The 17,029-nt window shown below is 40.7% G+C and overlaps 1 protein-coding gene across 4 annotated transcripts in view; it reads left to right on the top strand.

The window, feature by feature from the left end:
• The window catches only part of CDC42BPB (CDC42 binding protein kinase beta (DMPK-like)), a 100,328-nt gene that overhangs the window by 374 nt on the left and 82,925 nt on the right, over positions 1-17,029 (top strand). The window lies entirely within an intron of this gene.

Genomic DNA, 17,029 nt, shown 5'->3' with positions numbered 1-17,029 from the left:
CGGCCCGGCCCGGCCCCGGGAGTCCGCTCCCCGCCGCCGCTCCCGTCTGCAGCCGGGCCGGGCCGGGGTGGGGAGACGCCGCCCCTGGATGCGGAGCCTCCCTGGGGAACACCCCCGCCGCCAGCCGGGCCTTGACCCCTCGCAGGTCTCCTCCCAGCTCCGCTCGGTCCCAAGCGAACCGCTTGGCAGCCGGCAGCAGGAACAGCACCGGAGTGTCCTTGGCCTGCAACCCTGCTCGGCTTAACCCGAAATGTCAGGCTAATCCCGTGCTCCTCGGAGGGTTTCCTACCTGGGGGAGGGGGAGAGCAGCAGGCTCAGGCTTTGAAACGCTGCTCTTGTGCCGGATTCGTTGCTGCTAGAGAGGGCGTGTGTGTGTGTGTGCGTGTGTGTCTTGAAGGAACAACAGTTACCCGTTCATCATGCAGCCTTTTTAATTTGGGCATGCCCCCGAAGGACAGAGCAATTCTAGGCAGCCTTTATAACAGCTTTGTTTAATGGTTTCCTACTGTTAAGCAGCCTGACAATGAGAACCTCCAATAATCTGGAGCGTGCTGACAAAAGAAAACGTGGATACTTGTGATAACACCTAGGATAAAAGTTTTGTCCAGTGTTGTTTAGCTAAGACTATTGACTACAGGTATGTGGATAGTAGAGATCCTTCCCTGCTGCATGCTTAAATGAAATTATGTTAAAATGGCCATGGTGGCTGACTGGTTTATTCAGCTGAGTAAGTTATGAATAATAATGTATGACGGAGGTGACTTAACTTCTCCATGGAATAAGAATTGGAGGGGAGGGAGGAGGGATCATTGCTCACGAGTATATTGTCCCGTTTATCAGCTGTTCCATGCATGTACAGTTAATTAGGCTTTTAAAGAGCCCTCTTAAAAAAAAAAAAAAAAGAAACAAAACAAAGGATTTCCTAAGGGAGAGGGAGGGGCTGATTTACTTCAGTAAATGCAAATGTGTGTCTTTAGCACTACAGACCAGAGCACTAACATGTAGGGACAGCTGGTTTTCCTTAATTTCTGTGGGGACCACCACTCTTTGTCATGCACTAACAAACTAAGAGGATTCACTTCCTGGACTCTTCTATTGACGTCAGTAATGCGATTGCCAACTGAATAATTAACCGCTTTATCACATCTGCCCCGCAAGGCTGCAGCCTGGGGAACATTGATTATTTGTTTTGTGGTGGGAGCTTTGTACGTCTTCTGCAAAGTGCAGTCTGGTTTTATATTCTTGTTTTCAAGCTGATGGCTTGAACGAGTGAGCACCTACAAACTGTTAAATGTGATAGATCAGACTACAACGGTACTTTGAGCACTGAAGTTGAGGAAAGGATTTGGGGCAGGCCAAAGAATGATATGCTTTTTCTGTAGCACTGCTGGTGGTTGTGTCTTACTGATTGATCCCTGCGTTGTCATTTTCTGTGTGATGGAGAGGCCGATTATCCAATTGTTTATAAAATTGCTTCTTTTAATTCTATTTATTGTGTTCACTGAATGTGAAAAGGTTACTGACTTGATGAAAAGTATAGCTCGCAATAAAAACAGTGTGTAGTTCTTACTGCAGTGTGGGATTACCCTAGTATAACAAAGTGCCTATTCAATAAATAATTGAAATGTATGTGAGCTACCATCTGGTGCTGTGGAGTGGGGATAAAAGTTTATAATCCAGGCCCTTGATGGTAAGGGGATGGCCTAAATCTGGACTGCTGTATATTTGTGTTCCAGCAACAAGGAATACCCTTAAAACCAATTACAGTTGATACTGTGTGTTCCTCCCTTTCCTTCAAGCTGTTAAAAACAAATAAATGCCAACAACGAGACACCTTTTATCTGTGTCCTAATGCCCTCACAGTATGTTTCCACTGACAAGGAACTTGTTTCTGCCTCCAGCTAATAAGGAGAATATCATGCCAAACACACTAATCTTCCTCATGTCATGATGTGCAGTCTTAATTACAGCCTGATTCTCTGTTAGAAGATATTCTGGATTGATGTACATAAGTTTTGTGTGCTGTTATGTGTCTGCAAAAGCATGAGAGTGTAGTTAAATATTTGGGATATACTTTGAAGATCAGTGTTTCTTTATCAGCTGGAGACAGAAGGAATTTCCTTTTGACAAAATGGAGACTTATCACTGACAATGAAAATAAGCTGCATAGGTATTAAGGTTAAATTAAACCGAACTATATAACATGCATTTCTTTACTATTTTGGATTTAAAACTGGGTGTGAGGTATCACACACGTAAAATTCCCTTAAAATGATTCAGCGTGGCTAATGGACTTGCTTGCGTTTTTAATTGCCAAGAGAAAACAGAGTTCAGGCGTGGTAGTTGAGGCAGAGTTGTTTCCTGGCTTTGGGGTGCAGAGGAGATGCTGAGTTGTGTGGTATAGCTGCTGGATATGGACATCTCTGCTCTCTGACAGCAGCATGATGCTGCTGGTATTCTGGAGCTTGTGACTGTGGGAGAAGGGAAGTGGGGAGTCCAGAAAACTTAAGTCCCACATTTATCCTGTGAGACTGAAGCCACCTTCTCCCCATTCAAAATCTGTAGAAGCCTTGCACTTCACCTGCAGAGGCTGGTGAGCCCCAAATGGTGGATCTCGTTGCCTCTGTCCTATAAATCCTGCTGCTGCTTCCTTGCAGTCCTGCCACAGGCTTATTTCTTCAAAATCTTCTTCCTATTTGCTAATCATAGAAGAGCGTAGGGTGTGGCTGTTTGCCTTGAGGCAACTTGTGGCTTCCATCGCTTTAGAAATGTTGTAAGAATCTGCCATTTTAACCTTGGCGATTGTAGCTTTCCCATGGTGAATGGAGCTTTCAAACAGCCTATATTTTTTCCCTGTACTGGAAGTGTAATACACGTATCTTTATGCCAAGCATCTTTGGAGAAGAGCTAGCTGAGCTGCAAGGAGTTCAAAAGTCTTCTAGTTATTTTTATTTATAACTCCTGTTGAATAACGTCTCGCCCAATTGGTTATCACTGTATTGTTTATATAATAGATATTGAAATAATGCTCAGTATTCTTAGTGGGAATTGAATCCAAGTCTGTTAGATAGCAGACCTATGTCTACATGTTCCGAAAGAATTTTCCAAATTTGTGCTTAGTGTCTTTTAAACTGTTGCTACATCTGCTGCTCCTAGAGTGAGAAATAGTGAAGAATCCTAACAGTGAGGAGTCCTGTTTATTCTAGTTATACTTGCTCATTCCTCTCTGAAAGCCATCGGTGAGAGTGGGCTGCTACAGCCCTTGTGCCTCTGAGGCCAAATTGCTTGACCATCTCTGCTCATCGTTGCAGTTGTCACGAGAGCAACCTGGCTGCTATCTGGGGAGATGCTGGAACTGGACAGTCCTGGGTCCTAGAAAGCCTGTAAAACAGTCTGCATAGCTCTGGAAGTCTATGGAGGTACTTCCCTTGGTAAAGCTGACCTAGACCACTAGTGAAGACTACCTAAAGCTCTCAGCAAGCACAGAGGAGGCTGCGTGGCCTTTCGACTTAGGTTATGGTGCACGCCAGTGCTTGGGTGCTGTAGGGTGGTATTGTCCGTGCACTGCAGAGGGACCTCCTAAGAGACTCTTCCTGCAAAAAATGTGTGCTGTCCTGTGTTTCATGTGACAAGGAGAGAAGTACAGGAGTGCTGGAGCAGTATGGCTGCAGCTTAGGTGTCCGTGCATCACCTATCCTTTGGCTTCAGGTACAGCGTGTTCCTCCCTATGGAGCCCCTTGTTCTGTCATACTGAGGGATCTGAATCTTTCATAATCCTGTGCTAGAATGGCTGCTTGCAGGGCACCTTGCTGGCTGGCATCACATTCATGCTTGTCTGACATCACCTTGTTTTCAGGAGTTATCTTAGTTGGCTGTGGCTGGTGCTTACTGCCCCTTACTTCCACTCAGCAGGGACTGGTGCAACCGGCTGCTCCATTTTTGAACAGCTACTTGGCACAGTTTGCAGCCAGTAGGCAAGCATGTTCAGAGAAGAGTCTAACAGGAATGAGCCTTATTTGTATTCCAAATGCTCTTGGTGCTGCATAGACTCTCTTGCTCCAGCCTTTGTTTCCTCTGACCCTGTTTTGTACCACTGGCATGCTACAGAGGGCAAGATGGCACATGTCCCCACATAGTTCATTCAGTGTTGTCTCAATCCTGGACTATGTACTAGCTAGTCCTCTCTGTGAGAACACCTCAAAACCAATGTCAGAGTAGTTTAGACTGATCTGAAATGTGGGGTTTTTTTCCTTGAAGCAGGTGCGCGAGATACTTCTATGGACTGTTTCTCCTGATGTGTTATGAGCTGTCTGAATGCTGACTTATCTTCTGTGTTCTTAGTTTGTGCAAAGTTTGCTACCCAGCTAGACTGGTGTTCTGCTTTTGGATGGTGGTGGTGGATTTTTTTGCTTGGGTGTTTGTTTTTCTATTTCCTGAGAGGAGCTTTAAGGGGGCTGAAGCTGTGGGGGAAAGAAAGAAGACTGCAGAAGATTAGCACAAGTTGGCCGACTGGGCACCTGCTGCTGAGCCCTTGAAGACAGCCTGGCATAATAGGCAGTGGATGATGGTGTAGTAACAGCAATATATTCCCAGTCTGGGCTACAGGAGGGGAAAACGTGCATGCAGAGCACTCAAAGCAACCTCTCTAGCCTAGACTCCAGCTGCCACTTTTGGGTATATATCTGTTACACTTGAGGTTGGACCATAGATGGAAAAATCATGCACAGAAAGTTCACCGGAAAGGGTTGCTGTCATGCTGCTGGTGCAGCGATTCACAACTTTGGGTCACTGTCAGGACTGGTGCTTCAAATTTGGATCTTGCTGTTGGGGGGGCTCTGTGAACTTTGAAGTCTACTCCCCAGACCTACTTTCTTCTCTTTCCAGTTTGCTTAAAGAGGCACCTTAACCTTTCAAATAAAAAAAAAAAATTAATGAGGGAAGGGAGGACCTTGCAGGGTGGCCTTTCTGTCATAAGAGTGTAGAGCCTGTTCTCTCAGCCTGAAAGCAGTTGTATTCAGAAGTGTAGATGTGGACCTGCGAAAAGTTCTTCCCAGCCTGCATTAGAGCATCTCAAAAACTAGCTGCAGGGTAGACCTAGTCCTCTGACTGCCACAGGCACTGATGTACTGGAAAAAGTGCTAGGTGAAGGTGGGGGCATGATGTGTAGCTGAGTGGGCTGTGGTAGTATAGGAGGCAGAAACTATCCCTGAGTATTTTTGAGATGACTTTAGAGTTGTCAGACTTTGAGGGTTCCTTATGAGGATCTTTTCTTTGGCCTTTTTGGGTTACACCAGGAAAAACTGTCTCTTGATAACATGACGTATCTCTTGAGGGCTTAAATTCCTCTCTTTTCCCTTTAGCACTCCTCCCCCCTCCCCTGGTTGCAGAAACACACATAGAAAGCCAGGAAGGGACCTCAGGCTCTGCTAGCTTGTATAATGTCCTTTTCTGTGCAGGCAAAAGCTGTGCGGTGAGCGATAAGCCTGTTGGGCACATGTGTGAAGCGAATGTGGTTGGATAATGAAGACAGCTGATGAACAAGAAAACTGAATTTCAGATTCTGGCCTAAGTTCCTCTACTTCCATCCTCTATCTACCAAAGCCTATTATGATCCCTTATACTAGAGCTAGTGGCAGGAGGGTGTGGATGAGGGCCCACTGGGACAGGGTGAAGCTACAGGTGCCTTGCAGAGGTTCTGGAAAGGCCAGTGGTGGTGGTGGCCATGGTTTCTTTGTGCACAGTGCAGTGTGGATGCAGCTGGAACCCTTTCCTGCTCCCTGAAGGCTTTCCTGTGGTCAGAGATGGGGCATGGTAGCTTGCATCGCCTTTGCTAATGAAGTCTTTTATGGTCATCTGGCAGAATAGTGTGAGCATGACTGCCGAATCCCGGTTTCCTGTGTTCTCTGCTTTGAGTAGACTAGTTTTGTTCTTTCGAAAAATATGTGTTAGGATTAATTCACGTTAAGTAGCCCAAACCGCCATGTTAGCTTTGATAGCATTGTAGTCAGGGCTGGTGAGTGATCTGAAGGCATGAGGTTCAACGTCTGGTGCTGTATGTATGATGGACACTTTACAGTACATCTGTTCTAATCTGTTATTTTTAGAATGAGGCAATATCTTTTAATGACTTTTTCTGTAAAACTTTATGCTGTGAAACATTGGCACTGAATGCCACAGTCATGTTTTGAGAGTGGGAAAGTAATGTGGTCTGGAGGATGAGAGATACACTGGCATGTGCTGTTAAAATGACAGACATCCTGAGTGAAGCTTGTCTTTTGTTCCATAGAAGGAAGTTGATATCTCTTCTCCTGTGGATAAAGTTGCTAATAAATAGCAACTGTCTTTAGTGAGGGCTTGAAGAATTACGCAGTATGTTAAAGGCTGTGACCTGTATTTTGTATTTTAATTTTGTTTATATATGAAAACTCAGAAAGGGGTAAATAAGTCATTGATAAATTTGTCTACATATAGAGAAAAATGTGTGCAGCTAGTAGTTTTTCACTCATGGTACATGATAAGGTATAGATAGAATGCAGAAGTAAGGTTTCATAAGCATCCATAAATCTAACGTTTTTTCTGACTTGTTTCACTTAGAAATCTAAACTATTTTCATATTGCTTTTTCATAGGTAATATTAAAATACAGTATTTTGAAAAAAAAAAGTAATTTGCATCCTTAAAACTTCTGTGGTTGGCACAGTTATGCATTATCGGTGGAAATGACTTGGATGTTGGTTTAGTTGGCAGATTCAGTGCAATGAACTTTTTTAACAAATGAAATTGAACTAACATTTTTTTGCAAATAATTCACATGTGGGAGTGAGTCAGTTTCTTCTACACCTACTAGAAACAAATGATTTTAACTGTGTGAGTCAGAACTGAAAAGACTTGTTTCATTAGCTTTTTTTACCAAGTTGCTTTTACTTCATGGTTATCTGTTAATGTTTTGAGTTTTAGAAATGTTGATCTGTAGCTGAGATTAGTTGGGAATGTTAAACTACTACAGATTCTTCAAATTTATGAAACTTACATTTTATCTGTTGCTTGTAATTTGAGGCAATTCATGCAAGCTGTATTAGATGTGTATTACAAAAAGGAAGAATTATAATACTTGCCTAAACAATCGCAAATTTATTTCAGCCATTAACAGAATATACTGCCTAGGATTAGGAAAAATTTTATGGATCCATCCTTTTCATTATCCATGTCTGAAAAGATGAATAGGGTGATGGACCACACGCAAATCTGTTTAGAAAAACAGAAGGGACTTGTTAAAGCTTTTTACTCTATTTTTGCGTTTGATAATGCTTTAAACAGAGTTGAGATTTCTAAGTGTTTCATAAGGTACACTTGAGAATTCCAATATATTCTTGATGTAGTTACCAAAGAGCTTATATCATGTTCACTGATGTATCCCACTGAAGCTCTAGGGTTGTTGTTTTTTTGGGGGGGTGGTGTGGTGTGTGTTTTTAAGAAGAGGGATTTAATTTTAAAAAGCTTTGCCACATCTAAAAATTTCTAAGTACATTTGGTCTGTGGTTCAATGTGATGTGTTCATTTTAGCTGTCTCCTAATACTGAAATACTCCACTCTATTTTTCTCATCAGCGTACGCAGATTTCCAGAAAGCAAACTTTCATTTATAAAGATCTTTATTCACTATAATGAATGTAGCTCTCTTCAATAGGAGACTGCACACTGTTTTCTTAAGCCTTGATTTTGCATAGACCTCAGTAATCATGTCTGTAGATACCCTTAGAGTGCATTCAGATTAAGTGTGTGCATCCATCATTGCCAGCTGAGGCCTTAGGCATCCTGAAGTGCCTGAGATCTTAATTTCTGTCATTCATGTCGTCAGGGTCTTAACACTGAAACCTGTTATTACTTAACCATGGCCTGAAGCTTCAAATGTGACTAGTACCTCTGGATGCCCAACATGAGTCTGAGCTTTGGAAAATGGTGGAAAAGTCTTCACCAAATATTGAATGATTGAAAATGTATGGAGTTTATTAATCAGGTGTGCATTAATGAAGGCTGAGGTTTAGTTCTTAATTTGCTTAAGTGTAGTGCTGTTGAGGGCTGAATATGTATAGCTGCCTTTCCTAAAAAGGCCAAGAAGAGAAAATATCAGAAGCAGCATCGATTCCAGATATATCCGAAATTCTTTTCACCATTTATAATTGTTCTCCAACATAAAATAAACATGGATAATTGCTTTGTGAAGTCCTACTTGAAATGTGTTTGTGCTGGTTTAGTGAGACATACACGTTCAGGATTTTAGAAAAGTCTATACAAAATTCTGTCTGGACTTTTAATTCAGCTTAAACCTAGGTTATATTGTTCTAATTTTCATCAAAAAGTTCAGCGAATGATGAAGTAAGAAATAAGATGAAACCAGTTATAAACTCGCTTAAGGAGATATGTGGAAGTCAGTCTTAAAGGAGTGTTGCAGCTATTCTGGCAATATTGTACTTTTATTTGGGACTGTGTAGTTCATGGGAAGTAGATCCGCTCTATTTATAGATGGTGTAACTTTACCCCAAAATACAGCAACCCCTATAGAAGTATGTGGGGTTTTAGTATATTGTGATTTTCCTGCTAGTAATGGTCCCTTAGCCTAAGAACTAAACTGTATGCCTTCCCTGGATAGATGAGACTTAAGGAAAAGCTTTGGGTCACTAGAAATTCTCCAAGGTACGTAAAAATAGATCATGCCCTAAATTGGTTTAAACCCTGTAATACTGGGAAAAAAGACAACAAATACCCTCTCCCAGCAAAGAACCCATTTTTTAAATTGAAGGCATTAAAAACTTGAATCCCTTTTAGAGTTGTGCCAAGTGAGGTGTGGGAAATCTCTGTCCTCATCTGAGGAAGGACGAGGTTTCTAGTAATACTTCTGGGGCATCTGAAACCTTTTTCCCACTCTTGAGGAACTCCTCTGTCCCTGGTTCCCCCCCGCCCCAGAGATCCATGTGTACCTTCGGGGTGGGTGGGGGTTGTCTCCATTGCCTTGCATGCCTTTGGATTTCTGCTGTTGTTACAGCATGACTTCTATGATCTTCATTTTGCACATCCTTCCTCAAAAGTTGGCTTCTTCACGGAGCTTTTCTGTGTGCTGCCAGCTTTATTGCTGCCCGTGTGACTTGGATTATCAATACTGAAAGCTGGACTGTTCTGAGTGTCTTTTATTTTACTGTAATTAAAGCAGAGTAGAAACAGCAGGAGGGTGACTTTAGGCATGAAGATCCTATTATCATTTTGAAATATGTTCCCAAGGGTTTGCTTTTTAAGATGCATGTTTAGTCTTTAAATTTAGCTCTTTTTCTGATAGGATTAGTTAGGTTATCATGTGTCGTCGTTCCCTCCACCCCCGTTTCTGTGTATGGTGGCTATGTGGCTATGGTCTCCTTGTCTCTTGTTAGCGCTGAGAGATGGATGCCTGGTGTGCATGCTCTGCAGGCTTTGTTCTGCAGGCTTCTGGCTATTCTTGGATGGTGGATCCAAAGATGAGTAGCAAATGTATTTTTTGTACGCAAGGTACAAAAGGTACGCTTGAGTAAGAAGTTTGTATTGCAAATTTTAAATTAAGGAATTTGGTTTCCGTTATTTAGTCTGTGATCATTTGCACTGCGTCTGAGTAAATTGGAAACGTAATATCTGTCCACGTTTTCTTTCTTTTTAGTTTGTATGCTTTTTAAGGCAAGGAGGGAATCTCACTGCATACTTGCTATTAGTGGTTCCTTGTAGGATGGCTTTGTTGCCCTGCAACCCTCTCAAGTTACTCACCTGAAAAAAGGAAACTACATTTTTGTGATTCAGAACCTCACCCTATATGACTTACTACAGGAGGCTGGGAGAATAAAATTTTTACATGTACAAATGGCTAAAAGTGATCTAAAGGTCTTAGTGGAATAACTGGTAGCTAGTAACTGCTAGATGCTGGGTTATAAATGCAGAGTGAAGGCTGGAGTCTGTGGTATTTAATTTTTCTGCCTTTTATGGGTAATATGGTATTTTTCCTAAACTCACAACAGTTCATCTTTCAGAGCAGACTTTCTGAGAAGTTGCAGATGAGTTAGCCTGTTGTGTCACAGGGAAGAAGCACATTTTCCTTCCAGACCAGCTTTAACTAGTTGTAGCAAAATGCCTTAGTCATGTGGCATGGTGTCGCTGCACAGAGGAATTAAGTTTGACTGTGTTAACTTACTCTGTTATGTAACTGAAGATGTCCCTTACCAGTAAGTTCAGCCTTTGGTTTCCTGGGCAGTTAGTATTTAAGTTGGGAATAATGACAATATCAAACAGCTGTTTTTAAAATGTGGTTCTGCTGGCCTAGTACTCCAGATAACATAATACAGGACAACATCCAGTGGGGATACCTAACTGGAGGCTGTATCAGGCCCACAGACTGTCTTTATCTTGCCCTTAGAAGTATTTACTGGTTATTATGGCAACTGAACTGTGGTTATTGCTCTGTGTATGTTACTGTGGGCCACCAGGATTTACTGGATGGGATGTAGTGCCATACCAACCAACGGGGCTATACTGGTCAGGCTTGACCCAGGCATGCAAGACCCAGGCAAGTCTACATCCGTGGCTAGAAATAATCAATCCTTGTGCATCCTGAAGTTGACTGTGTCTGATGTGAATTGTAAAGACAAAAGACCTGACACTTTGAGAAGGAGGGAAGGGAGGGATTTTTCGTTTTAAAAATAAATCAGTGATGCAGAAGCTTTTACTGCACTTAGGAAAGGGCTTTGCGGTAATTATCCTCGATGTTAAAGGTATGCATGCATTTGAGTGGCTCAAATCAGGAGCAGAAGTGCCCTGGTTCATTTTGACAGAATCAGAGCTACAGGTAGTCTAGTTATAAACTTCCTGTTCTTGTGGGTAGTATTAAACATTGTAAAGGTTTTGTTTAATGTTTCAGGCACTTTTTCAGGGCAGGGATAGCAGAGATTACATTCTATACTTTACCTTTTGCATACCAGCATTGTATTTCCTTCACGCTGTAAAACCTCACAAAGTTCAGCATGACTAAGTGCGAAGTCTTGCACTGTGGAGCTGTGAAAGTTGGGGAATGACCAACTAGAAAGCAGCCTTGCAGAAAAAGATTTGGGGATCCTGGTAAACAATTAGTTGGAAAGGTCAGTAGTGCATCATCGTAGAAATGGAAGCTGCCTGTGTACTGGACTGCATCAGCAAGAGTGTAGCCAGCAGGTTGAGGGAGGTGGTTATTCTGCTCTTTACAGCACTTGTGAGGCCATTTCTGGGCTTCCCAGTACAGAAAAAACACTGGGGAACTGAAGTGAGTCCAGCAGATAACCACTGATGGTTGGAGGCCTGAAGTGTGTGATGTGCAAGAAAAGCCTGAGATGCCTGGGTTTGGTGAGCCTGGAGAAGGGGAATCTGATCATGATCCTCAACTGCCAGGTGTGTGCTTAGGGAGGACACAGAGGCAGACTCTTCTCAGGTGTACTGCCAAGAAGGAGAGGCAATGGACACAGGCTATGGCAAGGAGGATTCTGACTATGTGTAAGAGGAAAAAAAAATATTCCTCCTGAGGCTGGTCAGGCACTGGAAGAGGCACTCAAGAGAGGTGGTAGTCTCTCCATTCTAGGAGATAAACCTCAGCTGGACAAGGCTTTGAGCAACCTGATTGACTTTGTATCAGCTTTGAGTAGGAGGTTGGACTCTGATCTCCTGAGGTCCCTTCCAACCTAAAATTATTCTGTCATTCAGTATCATGTTTGTTGGGTTTTTTTTCTCCTGTGTTAGCAAATTTATTTAACATCATGGCTGTTCTAATAGAAAACAGTTGTTTTTCATACTTCTCAGAATGAAAAGAAATATGTGAAATAGAATCTTCTTGTTGTAGGTAAAGTAGTTGATACAACGTGTATAAATTTACTATTCATTTTTCTGTAATCTTAGATGTTTACCCTGATTGGTTGGCATTTTTTACCACGTAGTCTGAACTTAAGTATCGACAAGGTTTTAACTAAATTTTAGGCTTGTAAATGATGGAAAACTAAATTTTGTTCATGTTGTTCTGCCATATATTTAACAAAAGCACCAGTTTCCATGTTCCTGGAGGAGAATTTCTAGAGGTTTCAAGAACTTTGAACCTGTGTTTTATGTCTGCTGCTTTTTCCCAAGTGTGACTTCCTTATGTCTAGTTGTTAGCCTTGATAGCAGTTGAAGTATTTTAAAGCTTTGTTCCAAGGAGCTGTCAGAAGAGCCTGCAGTCCCTGCATGACTGTGAGCCTGAATCATCCTTTATGAAAAATACAGGTTCAGCTGTTCTGCTAGATATGCTCTCGTATCACAAAGGGATCTGTAATAGGGTTCCTAATATCCTTATATCGGACATTATAAGGAGTCTGACTAAGCAGTTGCTAATAACAGGGTGAAGCAAATCTTCCTCATAGTTGTAAAGATCTAATGGAAGGTATTCGCTGGTTTTTGGTTTCCTCTTTAAAATAAGAACTTGTATGAATTGCATGAAGTTGGACTTGCTATGTCATTTTAATGCTGACACTCTTTCTTGATGATAGTGCACTTAACAAACCAAAACACACAACAAATTCAGTGTTTCAAAATCATATTGATATATGGAAAATAGCACAGGAAGTGCTATCAATGATGAGGATAACAGTGTACAAATAGGACAAAAACAAAGAACTGAATCCTTTATTAGTGGTGTGTTGTAATTATTAATAGGGTATCTTAAGTGACACTTGACTTTCCATACAATTAATTCATATCTGTGTTTTTGAGTACATTGCTTGCAGAAAATTTCTGGTAAAATAAGAAGATTTTTCAAAATTCTCATGATTCCTAAATGCCCACAAGTTTGGTAGACATCCTTGCCAGAGAACATAGGCTGTCGACTATGTCATGAAGGCATTCATTGACAGTACTATATAATGTAATGGTCCATTACCCTTCTGGGGCAAGGACTGTATGCGAGCAATTTATAATATGTGTTAATTTTTCAGAAGAAACTTTGTTTCAAGTGTTGTATAGTTGTTTCAAATGCTATGGTTGTGAGCCCTCAGCAGATTGTGAAGTAATGGCAATAACTTCTTTACTGAACTGAGTTGCTGACTAAAACTACTGAGAAATATCATCCCCCTCCTCTCATGTCCTTAATTTCCTCTTTTGTTTCATTGTTCAGACTTTTTACTTCTTATTTCCTATTTGTGTTTAGAGAAGGCACTTTGCAGTGTTGTCTTTAAAACAGCAATGCATGTTTGTACACATAGTGCTGCAATGATCTTTTGCGTCAGTGGCTGTAATAGGTCATTATGCACGTTGGTAATAATAGCTCTTACTTCAAGTATATGCTTGATAGCTACAGAATAAATAATACAGAGACTTTACTGGAAAATGTGCTCCAGTAATTTACCTTCAGAGCTCTGTGGGGAGCTCTGAAATGGGTGACAGCTGGTGAAAGATAATGGATAATCTTTCTGCAAGAGAGAGGCATGGGCAAGACCTACTTCTTCAATCTCCTTGCCCTCATCTCTCCCTCCCCTGTCATGTGCCATATAGCACTTAAGAACCTGTCTTGTCTGTTTTCTGAGGGACTTGCTGTTAGTTATCACTTTTGCGTTTTAAAAAAAAAAAAAAAAATTGGCAAGGAAATAAATTCAGCTGTGCATAACAATTTGTGGAAGAGGAAGTCAACACTGTCTACTTGTAATCTTTTAACACTTGTCCAGAAATAGGTTATTGAGGATTCATGGTATTTGAATTAAAATTTGCAGTATTGGAATAAAAAATAAGCAGGTACATGAATTAGAAAAGGACTGGGCAAAGCATCACTTAAAGTTCTAAATATTGATCTACAGTACTACTACAAACTGTGGTTAGGCCAGACATCTTTACCTGGTACTTCCAGCAATGGTAGCCTGTACTTTAAGGAAAACTTCTAAGTTGAGCTTAGGTACTAAAATGTCTGTTAAATAAGATTTTGAAGGAGAGAGATGGAACCGATGATACTCGAAGAATAATTTTTTTATATGTGATAACTGAAAGATTCTTACTAGACTTTTGGGGGTTTTGATATGTTAAAATATGTTCACATAAGAAAGACAAGACTCCAGATTGACTTCTTGGTTCTTTGAAAATGTGTTTCTTATAGAGTAGCTCTTCAGAAAAAGACAACTTCTTAAATTTTGATTTTGTGTAATACAGCTGTAAACACTCCTGGCTTCTTTCCTTCCTTTAAAATACAGCTGAACCGTCAGTCAGGGGTGAAGTTTTGCAGGCAACTGCCCAAACTACTCAGCTATTGTAAAATTTCTTAAAATAATTAGGTACATTTTTGTCCTGTGTAAGAGTAACTACTGGTGCAGTCTGAGCACCGTATTAGAAATTGTGACAAAGTGACACTTGCTGCTCATGCAAATAATACAGTGGAATAGTTCAACACATAGCTGTTTCTGATACTTCTTTTCAAAGATTTTGTGGACCTAGATTTTTTTTTTAATGATGCTGCTATGCACTTGGTTTTAAAATTCAAACTATATAGAAAATGAGTTAAGCGTCAAGAAATTATGATAATAGTGAAATTGCTGGTCTGTTAGGGTATAAACATTAAGATGGTTGCCAGAAGAACAGTCTTCAAGACTTGAACTCCTTTACAGAAGATTTGAAAAACAAAAATGCAAGCTTTATAAGCACAGCCTTCTTTCCCTTCAGTGCTGCATGGTTATCTCTGTCTTGGAGACCATTGACAAAGACTTGTGTTGTGTGTGTACCTGCCCATAAGAATCAGATCAAATCTTGTGTGTTACTTTAAAGGCCATGAAACTACCAAGAGATTAGAAACATTTTTGGTAATATTCATGTCCTTGCTGGATTCACAGTGGCAACTCAGAGATGGAATGATGTGTTACTAAACGGGCAGTCCTGAGCACCTTTTTCATGTAGGTTAAAAAAAAGATGTAAGTGGCATAAATATTGAGAATCTTAAGAGATGAAAAAGTAAAGGAAAAAAAAGAAAGATTACATCTCTTCCAGACTTTTCTGTTAGAAAATTCCAAAGAATTTTATGGAACAAAAGGATTACGTAGCCTCAGCTCCACAATACTAGCATAAAAAATGAAACTAGCATGTCTGAACTACAGTATCAAGGATGAAGAGCTTGACAGCCTTAAAAAGATTGTGGTTTGGGACTGAATGGGTTTTTTTTAAAGTGAGTCAATGCAAGTGGAAAATATTACTTAAGAGCTAAAACAATCACTGAATGGGCAAAGTAGCTAAGGTTTACTTAGATGACACTGGAGATAAATTGGTAAAGGAAAGTATTATATTCTGCATGGAAAAAGAGAAGGGAATGGGGTATAGCTAAAATGATGTGTAAGGAAGTAGGAAGGCAACCATTTGGCTTTTCTCTGTGTAAATGGTTGACTCAATGTCTATACTAGTTTGCAGTTACATTGCAACAGCTTGAAGTATTTTGAAGAGTGGCAGAAATTCCTCCTTCTGCCTGTGGTCTCATCTTCTGCTTGTGGCCTCCTCAGAGGCCATGTAGCATGTCAGAAGATTTCTGGAAGGAAGTTAATGCATCTTCGCTGGCTCCTACTCTGGAAATGGAAAGTTGTAAAAGCACATCTACACTGGTAGGGTTTTCCAACTGCATCTGTACTGGCATGCAGGTGCTCACCCTGGTGTCGCATTGGAGCATCTAAACGTTTGGTTGTTATTTTCAAGTATGAGTAAAGGAAAAGGTTGGGAGCCAACAGAATGGATCCTGAGGTATAGGTGAAGTTTTGAGATTGCCAGCCTACTACAAGCTTGTTCTGTATGTCCTGGTACTTGATTTTCTGTTTTCAAATCAACACACCTGTCTAGATAGGCTGTAAATGAGGAAGGAAAAGGAATTCTCTACTTAAATGCATGGAAATAAATCTTAGGGCAAAAGGATTATGGATATAGTGCTTATTAAAAAAAAAATGGCATGCAGATAATCTTACTCTTAAATTCAAGTGAAGAGGAGTGTACGAAACCGAGAAGTTGTGTTTAAAATGATGATTTTTAAAAGCAGAATGTTGTATCAGATACTGCATCTGATATAAAAACTTGCTTGCATGATCCTCACTTGATATGCTTACCTTGAAAAGCTGAGGAGCAAGATGTAAAGGTGCCATGTGGTGTTTACAAATGTGAGTGTAATGATTGAAATACTTTTCATATTTTAATGGCAGAAATTTTGGTATGAGCTAAGGACAATGAGGAGATTTTTGTTTCCTGCTAGCTTTAAGCATATGCAAGAAAGAGGGAGAAGCTGGAACCCAGGGAGCTTGGGCTGCTGTTGATCATGCTGGGGTGTGCAGTAACAGGAGGTATGTTCTGGTTTGGAATGGTGGTGTGGAGATACAAGCTTCCAGGAGCCTACAAGAAGTTTGGGAATGCCTAGAAGCATGTCCATTAAACAGTGTGTCATGTGGGCTGGCAGTCTGTTGAGAGCTCGCTGTCTAAAATCATGATCCAGAAACTGGATTTAAGAATTTCTGAAAGACATCAGGGCAAAGGTGTTAGGAAAAGATGGGCTAAAAATACTAAACAAAAGCAAAAGTGTGTTCTTTGATACACAAAATACTGAGATAAGGGGAAAGAGCTTATTCAGTGTACTGTACATAAATTAGGAAGAAGTTGGATAAGAAGGGATGAAAAAATGCAGAATGAGGGGAAGAGAAGGAGGAAGAACTCTATCCTGACTGTACTAGAGAAAGCTGAATTTATAATGCTCAGAGACTTGGAAACGTCTCTAGGAAAAGGCATGGTGTTCTGTTTTTAGATTCTTGTTGCGTATGCTTTGCATATACATGCAATGTTAAAGCTCCTTAGTCGTGCACTAAATCAGTTGGATTTTAAAAATTTACTCTTAACTGTTCCAGGGTTTGACTTCCTTAAGGATGACTATTTGATTTAAAGGAGAGTTTAAAAATTTGAACATGTATAAACTGTCATGTGTCCAATATTCTAAATTATCATTTATCCAAAATGTTTTCTTTCAGG

Source organism: Haliaeetus leucocephalus, unplaced genomic scaffold (genome assembly GCF_000737465.1).
Source record: "Haliaeetus leucocephalus isolate CR32 unplaced genomic scaffold, Haliaeetus_leucocephalus-4.0 Scaffold932, whole genome shotgun sequence".
Classification (NCBI taxonomy): Eukaryota; Metazoa; Chordata; class Aves; order Accipitriformes; family Accipitridae; genus Haliaeetus; species Haliaeetus leucocephalus.
This window is presented reverse-complemented; position numbering and strand designations above follow the sequence as displayed.